At 43.3% G+C, this 13,804-nt stretch overlaps 1 protein-coding gene across 9 annotated transcripts in view; it reads left to right on the top strand.

Annotated features, from left to right (window-relative positions):
* The window catches only part of RPH3AL (rabphilin 3A like (without C2 domains)), a 920,330-nt gene that overhangs the window by 20,736 nt on the left and 885,790 nt on the right, over positions 1 to 13,804 (top strand). For 2 of the 9 annotated variants that reach the window (XM_069226386.1, XM_069226387.1), the window contains one exon: positions 1,594 to 1,752. The exons of 5 other annotated variants lie outside the window; for them this stretch is intronic. The gene's annotated coding sequence lies outside the window, so the exon portion shown is untranslated. Of the gene's footprint in view, positions 1 to 1,593; positions 1,753 to 2,395; positions 2,535 to 13,804 lie in introns of those variants that run through there. 2 more of the 9 variants (XM_069226388.1, XM_069226391.1) reach the window with 1 other exon arrangement.

Consider the following 13,804-nt stretch of genomic DNA (forward strand, 5'->3'; position numbering starts at 1 on the left):
TCGGTCAAGTGCCCCCTCCATGGTGAGAAATCATACTTTTTCTTTGCTCCAGTAAGGATAACATTTTCCTGTGATGTGTGTTAAATTTAAAAACTGTTTCTGTACCTGTTCCAAGTACACCTGTCTTCTAAGAAACACCCTTACAGTTTTAATACAGTTATAATCAATGGTGAATTATTTTTGTTTTTTAAATTTAAACTATTTACTGCAAGCATATGGCTGCCATGCTTAGGAGGCGGCATTGCATTTTTTCATTTTTTTAAAAAAAAATTGTGACATATACTTGCAATTAAAAAAAAAACATTGCACCGGCTTGCGATTTCCAAACCTCGCAAACCTTTATGCAATGCTTACTTATTTTTCTTACAGAAATAATTCTTAGAAGGTTTTTTTTCAATTTGTAAAATGTTTGTGTATTCTGATAAGGAGGTCAACAAGAGTAACATTTTAAGAAATGCCATGAGAAGCACCAATTCAGCGAACCTTCCTCTCGCGCTTTTTTCTAATGCTACATCTTTTGTCTGCCAATCAGTTCTATAATACATAGATTTTTAAACGATTACCACCTGCACATCTTTTGGTCATTCTCGAACCTTTACATGTACCTTGTTTTTGGCCTGCTGACCATACTCTGGAATCGGATCTTTCGTGTTGGTGTGGCAAGGAATAGGAAGCAAAAAACCTACTCAAGTGGATTTATTAAAGATTTTTTGGAAAGCCGCCTGAGGCGTTCTTTTTGTACAGTGGAAATAGCTTTGTAATACTGCATCTGGCTCGGACAGGTAGTTCCCTTTTGCCACTGAAATTAAGAACACAGGCTGTCATTTCAAAAGGCTCTTCACTTCTTTCCAGGGCAGCCATTTTGCATAGCTAGGCTATTGCGACTAGTAAGCAAGGGTTTCGCACAGTGTCACAAAACAGTGAATGATTCTGCCTTCAAGTCGATGTGCTCCTCTGCCGAGACCATAGACTGACGCATCTGTTTCTAGAAGGGCTTCTGCCATGACAACAGAGGTAAGAGGTACCAGAGCTTTATAGCTGTAAAGAGTGCCGCTGGGTCCCATGCATCATTTGATGCTCTTCAGATAAAAGAGCTTTATTCGCCTGCAATATCCCACCTACTCTGAACAGAGGAGGTGGAAAGCCGGATCCAAAAAATGCGAGCTTAGTTCACAGACTGGTGACCCTGAAAGCCCTACAGATTTAGGACAGTTGTTTTCACTTTCATTTCGGCTTTGATTTGGGCCTTTCAGAAGTACACCCTCGCTGTCTGTTTTTTCTTTATACCAGTTGTTCTTAAACGTTCCACTTCTGTGGACTTCCACTTGATCATTACTGGAATCCAGGGACCCCAACTGTGTCTTTATTGGAATCTGGGGGTCCCCACTACGTTATTACTGGAAGCCGGACAACCCTGCCTAATCAATTTTGAAGATTTTAACCGCAAAGCAATGTACACAAAATACAGAAAAAAAAATCATCCAGCAAATATACAAATTATTAAATATTTCATCTAATTCACAAGCAAATACTTTTTGGCTAATCCAAGGCCATTTTTAGTTGACTCTTTGTTTTGATTTTTTTTCTGTTTAGCCTTCTGTCTTTTGTATATCAAACAAACAATATACAACACATTTGAAAATATTTATGGAGTAAAAACATGAAATTGACATAAGCGAACTCGCAAGGAGAAAGGGACAAGGAAGGCGGATGAGAAGAGAAAGAAAAAAGAAGAGGATAGAAGATGAAGAGGTATTGTTTTCTCTTCTTTTGTTGTTTCTCTGAGGGAAAGATAGCTGTCTCAGTTTATTATCAAGTGGACAAGTGTTCAATTTAGTAAAGACACCAATTCGTTCACTGTAATATTATAGGACAAATAATCAAATGTTCAACCACTACATTAGGGCAACAAAGAGCAATTTGGGTTCATATTGTCAGTGGTTTCCCCTCCCTGTGGAGGGATTTCGTTTTCAGGTGTGGGGATGGCGCCTGTTATGAGCATTCATACAATACATTAGGTTAGTTACTGTTTGTTTTGCCTGAGTGTGAACATTGTGCAGATATCCCAAGTACTGTTGGTGGGATTTGGACAAAATATTGAAGCAACGTAAAACACGGGATGGGTGCATCACTCACGCATGGAATTGGGGAACCTGAGAGCTCTGAAATGAAGACTTCTGTTTTTCTGTGTGAACTTTGGCACCACATGTTGAGCGGTGCAAATGTAACAGCAGCATCCATTTCTGTCAGCTTTGGTTTTTGCTGAAGGGCTGTGTGGTAAAAGGAGTGCGCTTTGCTGCAGGTTACCCAGTGCTGTACATGTTTGACTGAATGTCGGTCCTGCTCCGTTCAGGCGAGGAGTCCACGTCATTGTTTAGTCGGAGCCGTCAGGCGAGAGCGCCACATATCTAGTTAGCTGCTGAGTAATAGCTGAGAAGCAGCCGCCTGTTGCTGGGGACTCGGTCGATAAGCCCCCTCTCCCGGTGCACACAGCAGCACGCGCGAGAGCACGTCCGGATTCTCTTCAGGTGACGGTAGGTCGCTGCGCGTTTCATTCAACAATGCCCTTATTATTGCCCCCATTTGATTGCTGCACTCTTTTTAAACGTGCTCGTGTGTGTTTTTTTTTTTTTCTTTTCAGAAATAGTTTTTTTTCGTTCTGTGTTTAGAGCGCACCTTTACTTTCGCGGCAGCTTCAGCTCATTCATGATTAATTATTATTTCTGTAGATTTAGGACTCCGCGCGCTCTTCCTGGGCTAGGAACTTCTTTTTATAACTTGTTTTCGGCAAATTTTGCTGTGGTTCCCTAGAAGGTGACGTTCATTTATATTGTCAGCGAATAGCCGCGCGTTTCATTATTCTGCAGGTGTTTGTTGATATTGTGTTAGTGGAAGTTAACTGCTTACCTCATAATAAACGTCCTGGCACTTAGCGTTTCAATCTGTCTGTAGCACAGTGTCAAAAAGAAGGATGTTGACAAATATTGACAAAGTAATGATTAAATACACCTATTTAATCGCGCTGCTGTCTGTGAACATGCATTGAACTATATCACGGTTGTAACCTCGACTCGTAACTGGGAGAGTGTGTTAAATAAAGAGCACAACAACGCTTTGGGACTAGACTGTTTTCTTGTCTTGATGGGCTATGGCACTGCTAGCAGAGTTGATTTGAGGAGAAGAGGTATCGATCGTTGTCTCACAATTAGACAGATGTCTGAAAATACAAGGTTTACAATTAAATATTAGTTTTCTCGATGTGGTGACCACAATATCGAACCAAACTTTTTTTTTTGTAAAGATGTGTGTGCACAAATTGTATTATGTAAATTGAGTGTTTAAGGCTCTAGTGCATGATTGATCGTGGGACGTGCATCTGCATTTTGTAAAACCATAGCCCCAAATGTATGTTTTTTCTTCTTCTCAATAAAGTGCTAACAGAAGAGCTCTAGCATTTATACCTGGCCTGCCTGCTGCGCTCTTTCTGTCTGCCTGGGGTTGGCATATCACCTCATGTCACGATGACAGTGTTTACACTCGTGGCTTGTCCTTTCACAGATGATTGTTATCAGATCCGTTCCTTCAGTCGAATCAATGAAAGCAAACAATGACTTTACGTCCCAGAATACATGTATCTGTTAAATGAAATCCCAGAGCTGTGTCCCTGGTTCTCGACTGATGCGCAGATGGCATTCTCAGTTTACAATGTGCGGGACCACACGCGGGGACAGAGCACGATCGGCCACAGTTACTGCACGCAACGCGCGTGCCCACTAACTTGCGATTCCGCCCGCTTGCAAGTGAACACTTGGAGTGGGGAGCAGTGTAGCAGTAATTCGTTATTCCCCATTCCATACTGCATTGGCAGTGGACGTTCACCAGGTTTCTATCGCGATGTGCAACCAATTTGTTGGCCTGTTCAAAGCACGAACGGAGTTACTTGGCCCAACGCGAGTGTGGCTTTTTCTCTGCCTCTATGCCCCCATCTCAGCACTGCAAGAGGCTCCCTCTTTCGCACTCTTCACGTCAGGATGCTTTTTTGGTCTCTCACTAGCCAAGGATTTCAGGCTGGGGCACTGGGAGTCCAAGCGTTAGGCCACCTTCCGGTCTCCAGATGTGGGGAATTGCTGTTCACCCAGGACTTCACCAGGTCCTTGCACCGGAAATGGCATGGCGCCCCCTAAATACAAGGCCGAATCTACAGATGGGTAGCATGCCACCAGGCCCAGGAACAGGGTTGACATTTTTTTTGATTAGCTCCGGAACTCAAACCACCCTCTAAAAGCTATTTAGTAATTATTATATATATTTCCTTCAAAAACATATTAGAATCAGTTTAACACAAGCCAGTGTATTTCTTTTTAAAAAGGTGCAGTAGCTAAGAATGTGGACAAACATGCAGAAAGATTCTAACTTTTCTATAATTTCCTAAGGAGTATAAAATATAAACATGTGGCCATAAATGCCTTCTTTCCGCTTGTCACTATACAGCTAGAAAACACAGCAGAGGAAAGAAAAGCAGTGCTTTTTTATCCTTCTTAAAAACAGCTGCTTTAATTATGCTCCGTGATCTGCCTTTCCCTTCAGCTGCTGGCTCTGCTCGCAGGCATTGTGACGATTAGAACTAAACTCTAATACATTATTACGCTTGAGCTGCTAAGTAAATTCTCTATAAACAAAAGTCACCAATTATACAGAAGTTGGAGACAGGTTTTTAACACAGGGATTGCAGAATCCCATATAATGTGAAATGTATAATGTTGCTCTAGAGAGCTATATTGTATTTGAAAGAGCTGCTGGAAAAATGGTGCATAATTCTATTTTCGTTGCCGCATAATTTAGTCCACCATTTAGCCTTCCTCTGCAGCACAATTTCAGTATGCCTTGTAGCGTCTTGAAGGTATGTGCACTAGAGTCCTCGTGGTTCTGGGCGGACTCTGAGTAGGAAGGACGCAATGGATGGGAGGTGTTAAGGTATGGTTAACAGAATGTATGCTGTAATGCACAGTACTTCTTTCTATGCCGATGAATAAAATAACATTTGAACACAGCTCCCATGTGGCAGCGTTCCAAGGCGCTACAACTGGTAATGAGTAGGGGATATGTGCCCCAAGAAGACAAGACTGCTCTCCTTGAGAGTTTGCAAGGTTACGGCAAACTGCTTGTGCGTGCCACGTGTACCCGAAATCGATATAGAGTGGTCTGCGACTGGCACATGTGGAGTCAAAACTCTGCTTCAGCCCATACACTGCCGTAGACGGGATAGAAGACTATGCAAAGGAGTACAGTTCAATGCGCCCACCAAAACTGCCTTTGAGGTGATTGATAGAGATACTAATGCGTGCATCACATACAGAACAATTACTCAGACGAAGCAAGAAATAGTTGCATCAACAAGGTACAAAAGACAAAATTTACTCACTGTCAAGGGTGATTGAAGCACCCAGCCATGCATGCTCCTCCAGTGACTTCTGCTTGTAGAAGTTGTTGGTGACACTCTGCATGGCGAAAGCTGTCTGAGCAGCATGTGCTCTCAATGGGGGCAGAAGGGAGCATGAAATACAGTGCAGACATGTTTCTGAAGCCACCACTGCCTTTTGATGCTTCTAAGAAGCAAAACATTGGTGCTAGCTGGGCTGCGTGGATTGAAACCTTTGGCGATTTAATAGATGCACTAGAGGAACAAGATGACAAGAAGATGATCAAATATTTAAAAAACCTTGCAGGTGACGGAGTGAAAGAAGTGCTAAAGAACTCAGACTGATGTGAAATCGTACCAGAAGGTAAAAGAAGCATTAGAGACCAAGTTCAATCCAATACTGCATGTCGACTATGAATGGTATATATTCAGCCAAGCACAACAACAAGTGGATGAAACAGTGAGTTTGTTGAAAGACTTGATGTACTCATTAAGCTCTGCAAGTTCTGCAGCCTCACTGCCGAAGAAGCCAAGCACCTCAGAATGATTGATGGCTGCCTTTCAGACTCGTTTTGAAGGTGCATACTAAGAGAAACACACAGTCTAGAGAAAATGCTGATGGCTGTGAGAGTAGAAGAATGAGTGGATCGAAAGGTTGCTGACAGGGAACCAGGAACAGCACACAATGAATCAGCATTGATGGTGAAAAGCGAGCACAAGCATAAACAGGGCACACACAGATTGACATCTTCAAATAGAAAAAAACTATGCTTCCGATGTGGATTTTCCTATCCTTATAAAGATAAATGTCCCGCCATGGGACAAATTTTCAAAATTTGTGGAAGAGAGAACCACTTCATAATTGTGCGTCGGGCTAAAGAAAACTCGAATGCACCACAGTGGGAAGCGATAATGGCCACAAGAACGTTCCAGAAACCGCTGTGCCACAGCCATAAAACTGAAAAGCAACATCAGCTACAACAAATAAAAACCAGGGAAAATCAGTTGACATCGAGCCTATCATACAAAGGTTTGTCAACATCACTATCAAATACCACCAAAGATGAACGTGCAGTGATGAGATCCACCAACAGATGGCCTGTACATATGGCCACCTTTTGGGCCATAATTTAAAAAGAATTCACCAACCGGCGGAAAATGTTATTTGGACACTGTCCAAAATCAAGGTAAAGGATCACCCAGTAACCTTCACCATAGAGAGTGGTGCATCAATTAACATCATGCCAATAGAAAAATTTAACAGGCTATCCCCTGTGCCTCACCTCACTCCATCAGGCAGAAAGGTATATACTTGGGCTGCTTCTGAACCACTGCAAAGCCAAGATTCATTCTTAGCCACAGTGCAATACAAAAAGACATCAGTGCAAGCCAGCATTCGTGCTCTACAGGGAACTTCGAGTGCTTGTTTACTCAGCTTTGCCACCGCTGCTGACATGGGACTGATATCCCTCAGCTACAACCTCTGTGTCCAATCGGAAATCACAAGCCAATTCCCTTGTTCCATGGCCTTGGAAAACTCAAGAAAATGGAAGTGCATCTCTATATCATTGAAGACATTCGCCCTGTTGCTCAGCGACACTGCAGACTTGCTTTACATCTAAGAAGTTGAAGCGAAAGAGTTGAAACCCTCTTAAAACATTACATCTTTGAACGCTCCACAGGTCCCACACCATGGGTTTCACCCATAGTAGTAGTTCCAAAAAGGACAGTAGTGGAGCAGTACACATTTGCGTTGATATGCACCAGGCAAACAAAGCCATTGAGAGGGAGGGACATCCTGGTCCACGCATAGCAGGTATAATCATGCAATTGAACAGAGCCAAAGTGTTTTCCTGCCTTGATCTGAATAAAAGATACCACTACCTCGAGTTGGAGGAAAACTGTAGGTACATTAGTACATTTTCAACTCATGTTGGTTTGTTCAGGTAAAATAGACTGAGTTTTAGGGTATTTTAGGCTGCTGAAGTATTTGTTATTTGCAGAGTAATTCAGCCTGTTACGCATGCTTTCAATTACAGTGATGACCTACTGTTTTTTGTGCGAACACAACAAGAACATGATACAGTCCTGACCCACGTGGGCTAGTTACTCACTGATGTTGGCCTCATTCTGAATGCTGCGACGTGCAAGTTTCACAAGATCTAGCACATATTTTCTGATGTGGTGAGGGTGACTCCAGATCCAGACAAGGTGCGAGCACTATCATCCACTTGTCCCCCACACCCAAGAGGTCACCATGCTGAGATACTTTTTAGGCACGGTCAGGTATTGCTCAAGATATATCCGCAACTTTGCTACAGTGTGTTCCCCAATGAGAGACTTGACAAAGGGAAATGTACTATTCCAGTGGTCTCCAGAATGCAACCAGATTTTCAAAGAAATTAAACATGCAATTGAGAGTTCAACAGAAATGGCCTACTTCAACCTCAAGTTACGTACCAAAATAACGCTTGATGTGAGCCTGGTAGGGCTAGAGACCATCCTTGCTCAACACAGTGGTCATCCAGATGCTCCAAAACACATTGTGGCCTATGCCAATCGAAGCCTGTCTGATACAGAACGTGCTTACTCTCAGCCAGTGAAGGAGAGCCTGGCTGCGGTTTGGGCCTGCAAACACATTCATGTATCCCTGTACGGAAAACGATTCACCATCATGACAGACCACCAAGCATTGCTTACAATTTTTGGAAACTTGAAGGCTAAGATGACCCCTTGCATACAGTGATGGTGAGTTAAGACTTCAAGAATATGGCTATGGAATTGTACACAAGCTGGGGAAGGTTCAAAACCCAGCAGAATATTTTTCACTAGTTCCGCTGTATCGTCACAGCTTGACATCCAAGACAGCTACGGCCTATCTCAACTTCATTGTGCACTCCAGCACACCAGTTGCTCTATCGGTGGAACAGATCATTGCTGTGACCAGTGTAGGCAAAGACATGGACGTAATCAAAGAACTGATTACCACGTAGTCGTGGAGGAGAAAGACCCAGCCCCTGGCCGATGATGTTGAACTTCAAAAGTTCAAGAACGTACAGGGTGAGTAAGCAGTCACCAGAGAAGGCGTGATATTAAGAGGTCGAGAATTGTCATAGCTAGAAGCCTCAGGCAGTGGGTCATCGAGCTGGCCCATAAAGGACACTGTGTTATTGTGACCACGAAAGGAGCACTGAGAGACTGGCATGCCACATGCGCAACTGTCTGTCACCCAAAGTGACGCAACGTCCAGTAACCATGTCTGATCTTCCTGCCCGTGCTTGGGAGAGAGTTGCAGTTGACTTTTTTGGGACTTTAGGAAATGAACACCAACTCATGGTAGTCATAGATGAATATTCACATTTCCCTTTAATGGAAGACCTTTCCTCATCAACACATGACAGTCATAGAACTGCTTGATAACATTATTGCAATGTGGGGAATTCCTGAAATTCTCAAATCTGATAACGGCCCACCCTTTAACAGCAAAGAGTTCGAAGAAATCCTCATCCGTCTCAACATCAAAAGATGACACCTCTCCGGTCCCAAGCCACTGGCGTAGTCTAGTGATTTATGGCACCCTCTAGACAGTCATTCAACAAACATCCATGGAGGTAATTGACTTGAACCAAGCCACGTGTCAGGTCCTCTGGGCCTATTGATCAACTCTTCACTCCACAACTGGTGAGAGTCTAGCCACCTTGCTATATGGGAGCGCTGTCAGAATGAAACTACCCCAAAGGACTCTGAATAATCAGTGAATTCTGACTAGTTTTGAGACACCAACACAGCTCAGAAGTGCAAAATGAAAACATATGCAGGTCAGCGTTGCCATGCCCAGGAGAAGAGTTTTTGACAAAGGAGATTGGTTATGCAGTTGCTGATCCTTTACCGGTTGTGGCGTGCAAAGGACAAATGGTGACAGGTCATCGTCCTAGACAATCCAACACTTGGCACACTTCATATTTCAAATAGCTACTGAGACACTTGTCAAGTCCTGAAACTTCATGGCCTTGCCAGCCAGTCAGGCTCAGGCTCTTGAGCTTATGGTGCTGTAGCCCGATCTGGGTGAACCTCAATCATCCCGAACCACCCGAGCTGGCAGACAAGTGAGAGCGCCTCGACGATTAATCGATGAAATGTGATCTTGGTAATGTTTACCACTTTTCATTTAACAAAGGAGGAGATGTAGCATCTTGAAGATGTGTGCACTAGAGACCTCGTGGTTCTGGGCGGACTCTGAACAGGAAGTATGCAATAGGTGGGAGGTGTTAAGATGTGCTTAACAGAATGCATGATGTAATGCACAGTATGTTAGTGTATGCCGATGAATAAAAGGAACGTTTGAACGCAGCTCCAGTGTGGCATTGTTTATGTGCAAGCTTCACAGCTGGGGAAGACGCTACAGGCCTGACATTAAGACAGCTCTTTAAACAAAGGAGTTGACTTCACTTTCATTCACCATCAACTCACCCAATTACATTAAGTTCTGTCTCAACACGAGTTTCATGGCAAAAGAAAGCAGACTTCATGGCTGTGAATAAGGAGACACTTTGATTTTCCCTCACTTCTGTGCCTTTCCAAGCCTAGATTCAGTGACAGAATATAGCCGACACACACGAAGGGAAGCTACATTTTTATGTTTTCCATCTAAAGTAGTGGTTCCCAACCTGTAGTCCAGGGAACCACTGGGGGTCCGCAAAGCCTCCTCAGGGGTTCAGTGACTGCTTAGAAAATTAACTAATATTAACAGATTAATTAAGTGTATATAAATAAAGTGGCTAAATGCACAATTTAAAATTTTAAAGTTTACTGTAAATGTCACAGAATTTGAAATGGAGGCTAAAAAATAAATTAGTATCCTCAGATTGATTCACAGGAGCAGTGCAGGTGCATCAAACAGAATATAGTATGGATGATGTGTGGCTTCAATTGAATTTGCAAACGCTCCAACCTTCCTATTCATTTTTACTTTTTTTAATTGTATTGTTTGCAAATTAAATAAATTGTGTTATCATTTGTGTATGTGTTTGATGGAATGCTTGTTCCTGTATTTTTTGTGTATTGTTTTGCAGTTCAGTGACAATGTTTATGCCTTGCTCCTTGGCTTCCAGTAATGACTCAGTTGGGGGTGGAGGTGTGGTGGGTGGCGGGGGGTTCCCGGAATTCAAATAATGATTCAGTGTGGGTCCCCGGTTACCAATAATGATAAAGTGGGGGTTCACAGATGTGAAAAGGTTGGGAACCACAGATCTAGATCATTTTGCTTGGCAACTTGGAGTTTTCAAAGACTAATTTTAAACAAATTACGTGGTGACAGCTTGGGTTAATGTGTAGGATGAGTGGTTTACTTGTTTCTTAAGCTGTCAAAAGTGCCCAAAGTGTTACATACTGACACTCTGGTGTTCAGTATAAAGACCACGGTTTCCATGGTCTTCTGCACACAACATAACGTGTTCTGGCCCTTTGTCACCAATCCCAGTTTCCTTTTTTTATTTTTAAACAATATAATTTTTATTTTAGAATAGCAGCACAGATAGAAATACATGAAGATAGGTAGCATAGGCAGTAATTCGGATATTCGGCCATTAAATTTACCAGTAAATTCATCCTCAACCCACTCCCCAGCAGTGCAGCATGGCCTTCAAAAAACAATTATTTTAGCCTCGGGGCTAAAGCTGCGGGGCCCCACCACCCGAAGAGACAGTCACAATGGTGAATGTTTACCTTCTGATAATTGGGTATTTGATAAATCACTGATGTGGGACCATTTAATGACTCCTAACATGATTGCTGGGTCGCCTCCGAGGACCTGAGTTCGTTTTATACATGAGATAAAGGGGACCCATGTCCTTCGCAGACGGCATTTCTGTGGCAAAAAGTCCTATAACCTTGCTCTACCATTGGATGGTAGGGGGTTCTGTCGGCTGTTTCCATAACTGAGAAAGCGATAAACATGCCTTCAAAGCAAGTTGAAATGAGTTCACCTATGGTGGTGCTAAGGGGAAGACACTATCTACCCCTGGGTTGCCTGTAGGGAGCACCAGATCCTGTAGGGGTAGAATTGTCCCTGTGATGGACTTAATGTGGGTTAGGACTTCGGACCAGTGTGTTGTAATAGGAGCACATCCCTACCAGTCATGGATGATTGTACCTCTCTCCCCACATGCCTACCAGCACAATTCAAAGCCCTCAAACGTACCTTTTAGGCGGACAGGGGAAAAGTACCAACTGGTCATTAGTTTGTAAGATTTCTGTTTGTGTTGCACACAGATCAGTGGTTTAATTGCTCGATGCCAGATTGCTGCACGTGTCTTCTGGGAACTCCTAACCCAAGTCCCGCTCCCACAGCTGTATATATTTGTGTTTAGATTGGGAGTGGAGCTGTTGCAGATTCCTATAAAGCTAGGAGAAACCCTTAGTAATCTGTTTAGAAAGATGCTTTCTATTAGAGTTGGGGGTCTAAGGATGTTATCTTTCTTGTCTCTGTGAGATATCCAATGTCCAAGTTGCAAAAATCTGTGGCTGTTTGTGGAAGAGAGATTAAAGAGTTGGCATATTTCCTCTGAGGCTATTAGTTTGCTGTTCTTTAAGAGTTCCCCCTGCCAGGGCGGGTTCTCCTGGTCCAAGTGCAAAAAGTATGGTGTGTGTACCCTAGCAACAAGTCATGGTTGTGTACTATATGATGAAGGATATGTTGTGAAACCATAGGTGAAGGTTATGTTGTGAAACCTTGTCGCAGGATCCTTGGTGCCAGTATTCTTGTAAGATGGATGTAGGGAGCAGATGCAAATTCTCTCTCAGCTGCGTCCTCTGTGGAAGCGAAGGCAGCAAGGAGAGGGGGATCTAGGAAAACTCTTGCTCTACCTGGATCCACGTTTTGTGGTCTGTGTTATAGTTCCAGCCAGGACTGGGCTAATCTGGGCCACCTTGCTGTAGGAGCATATGTCTGGGAGGCAAAACCTGTTAGCCGAGGGTTGAGTAAGGGTTGATTTAGGGACTCCAGGCTTCTTCCTTTTCCATACAAAGTCAATCATTTTATTCTGGATCTGGATTAGAACTTGGGTTGCAAACTGCAAATGCAGAATCTGCACTACATAGAGCAGGCAGAGAAATAGATTAATTTTCAAACTTGCGATCCACCCCATCCTTGAGTTTTTAAGATGGTCCCAATGACAGAGATCTTTAAAGAGAGTCTTGAACAGTGGGGTGGATGTTGCTACTATAGCAGTGTCTTATCTGAGAAGGGAGGTAAATGCCAATATATTTAATCGGATCACCTGTCCAGGTGAAGCCCACTACTGTGCCCCTTGTTTAGGTCGCTGCTGAGAATCCGCCACTCCCATTCCCCAGGACTTCTAGTATTTGGTCTTGAAACCTGACGAGTTGTAGGAATTTAATTATGAGTGTAGGGTCTGTGATGAAGAAGAGGCTGTTAGCAGCAAATATTGCCATTTTGTGTTGAGCTACCCCTACTCGGACCCTATGAATGTTCAGATGTTGCTTTACGTGTTGGGCCAATGGTTCTGTGAAAAGTACAAACATGAGGAGCGAAAGGGGTCAGCACTGACATGCCTCTGGAGATAGGAATAGAGACTGAAGGCTCCCTATTGACCTTGATTTTGGTGGAGGGTTGGACATAGTGGGCACAGATAAGAAATAGTATTCCCTCCTTCTGCTCCCCAGAGCTGTGTAGTCAAAGACCTTGAGTAAGAGCCCTCAATGTACACGATTGAAGGCCTTCTCCGTGTCGAGCAAAAGAAGGACCATAGATTGCTTTAGTCATTCTGCCATTTCAGTGACATTACAAGCTAACTTTAGATGTTGTGGGGAGATTATGACAGGCTAAACGATGGCAGCAAAGAGCTTCATGTTGCAGTTTAAGAGTGTGATAGGTCTATAGGAACCACAATCGCTGGGTCTTTATCCCAGGTTTTGGCAAAAGCATGAGATGCGATAATGTCCTCAAGGCTGAGAATGTTCTTGTTGTTAAGGAGTTGAACAAACTGCGTACAAGTTCAGCTAGGATGTTGGTATATGTTTTATAGAAAGAAGCAATCAGTCCTTCGGACACTGGGTCCTCCTGGCCGGGCGTTGCCTTGATCGTTTCCAGGACTTCTGTCCTTGAGGTCCTCCAGTAATAGGAGATTTCCTTGCAGGGGCTGTGGGGAGTAGCCTGAAAGGTATGCCTCTTGCTTCTGGGTGTCGATTTGTTTATGCTGAAGGACTGTTGTGTCGTAAGTTGTGAAAGCTTTGAGGACACCTTCAATTGTAGAGCCCTCAGCGCCTTCAGTATCCACAATTCTCCTAATATAGTTTCTGGTTTTAAATTGCTTTCATTTGCAGGCTGTTGGAAATGGCCTTTTTGCAGGGTCATCCCCAGTCTTT

This window comes from Pleurodeles waltl, chromosome 3_1, assembly GCF_031143425.1.
Source record: "Pleurodeles waltl isolate 20211129_DDA chromosome 3_1, aPleWal1.hap1.20221129, whole genome shotgun sequence".
Classification (NCBI taxonomy): domain Eukaryota; kingdom Metazoa; phylum Chordata; class Amphibia; order Caudata; family Salamandridae; genus Pleurodeles; species Pleurodeles waltl.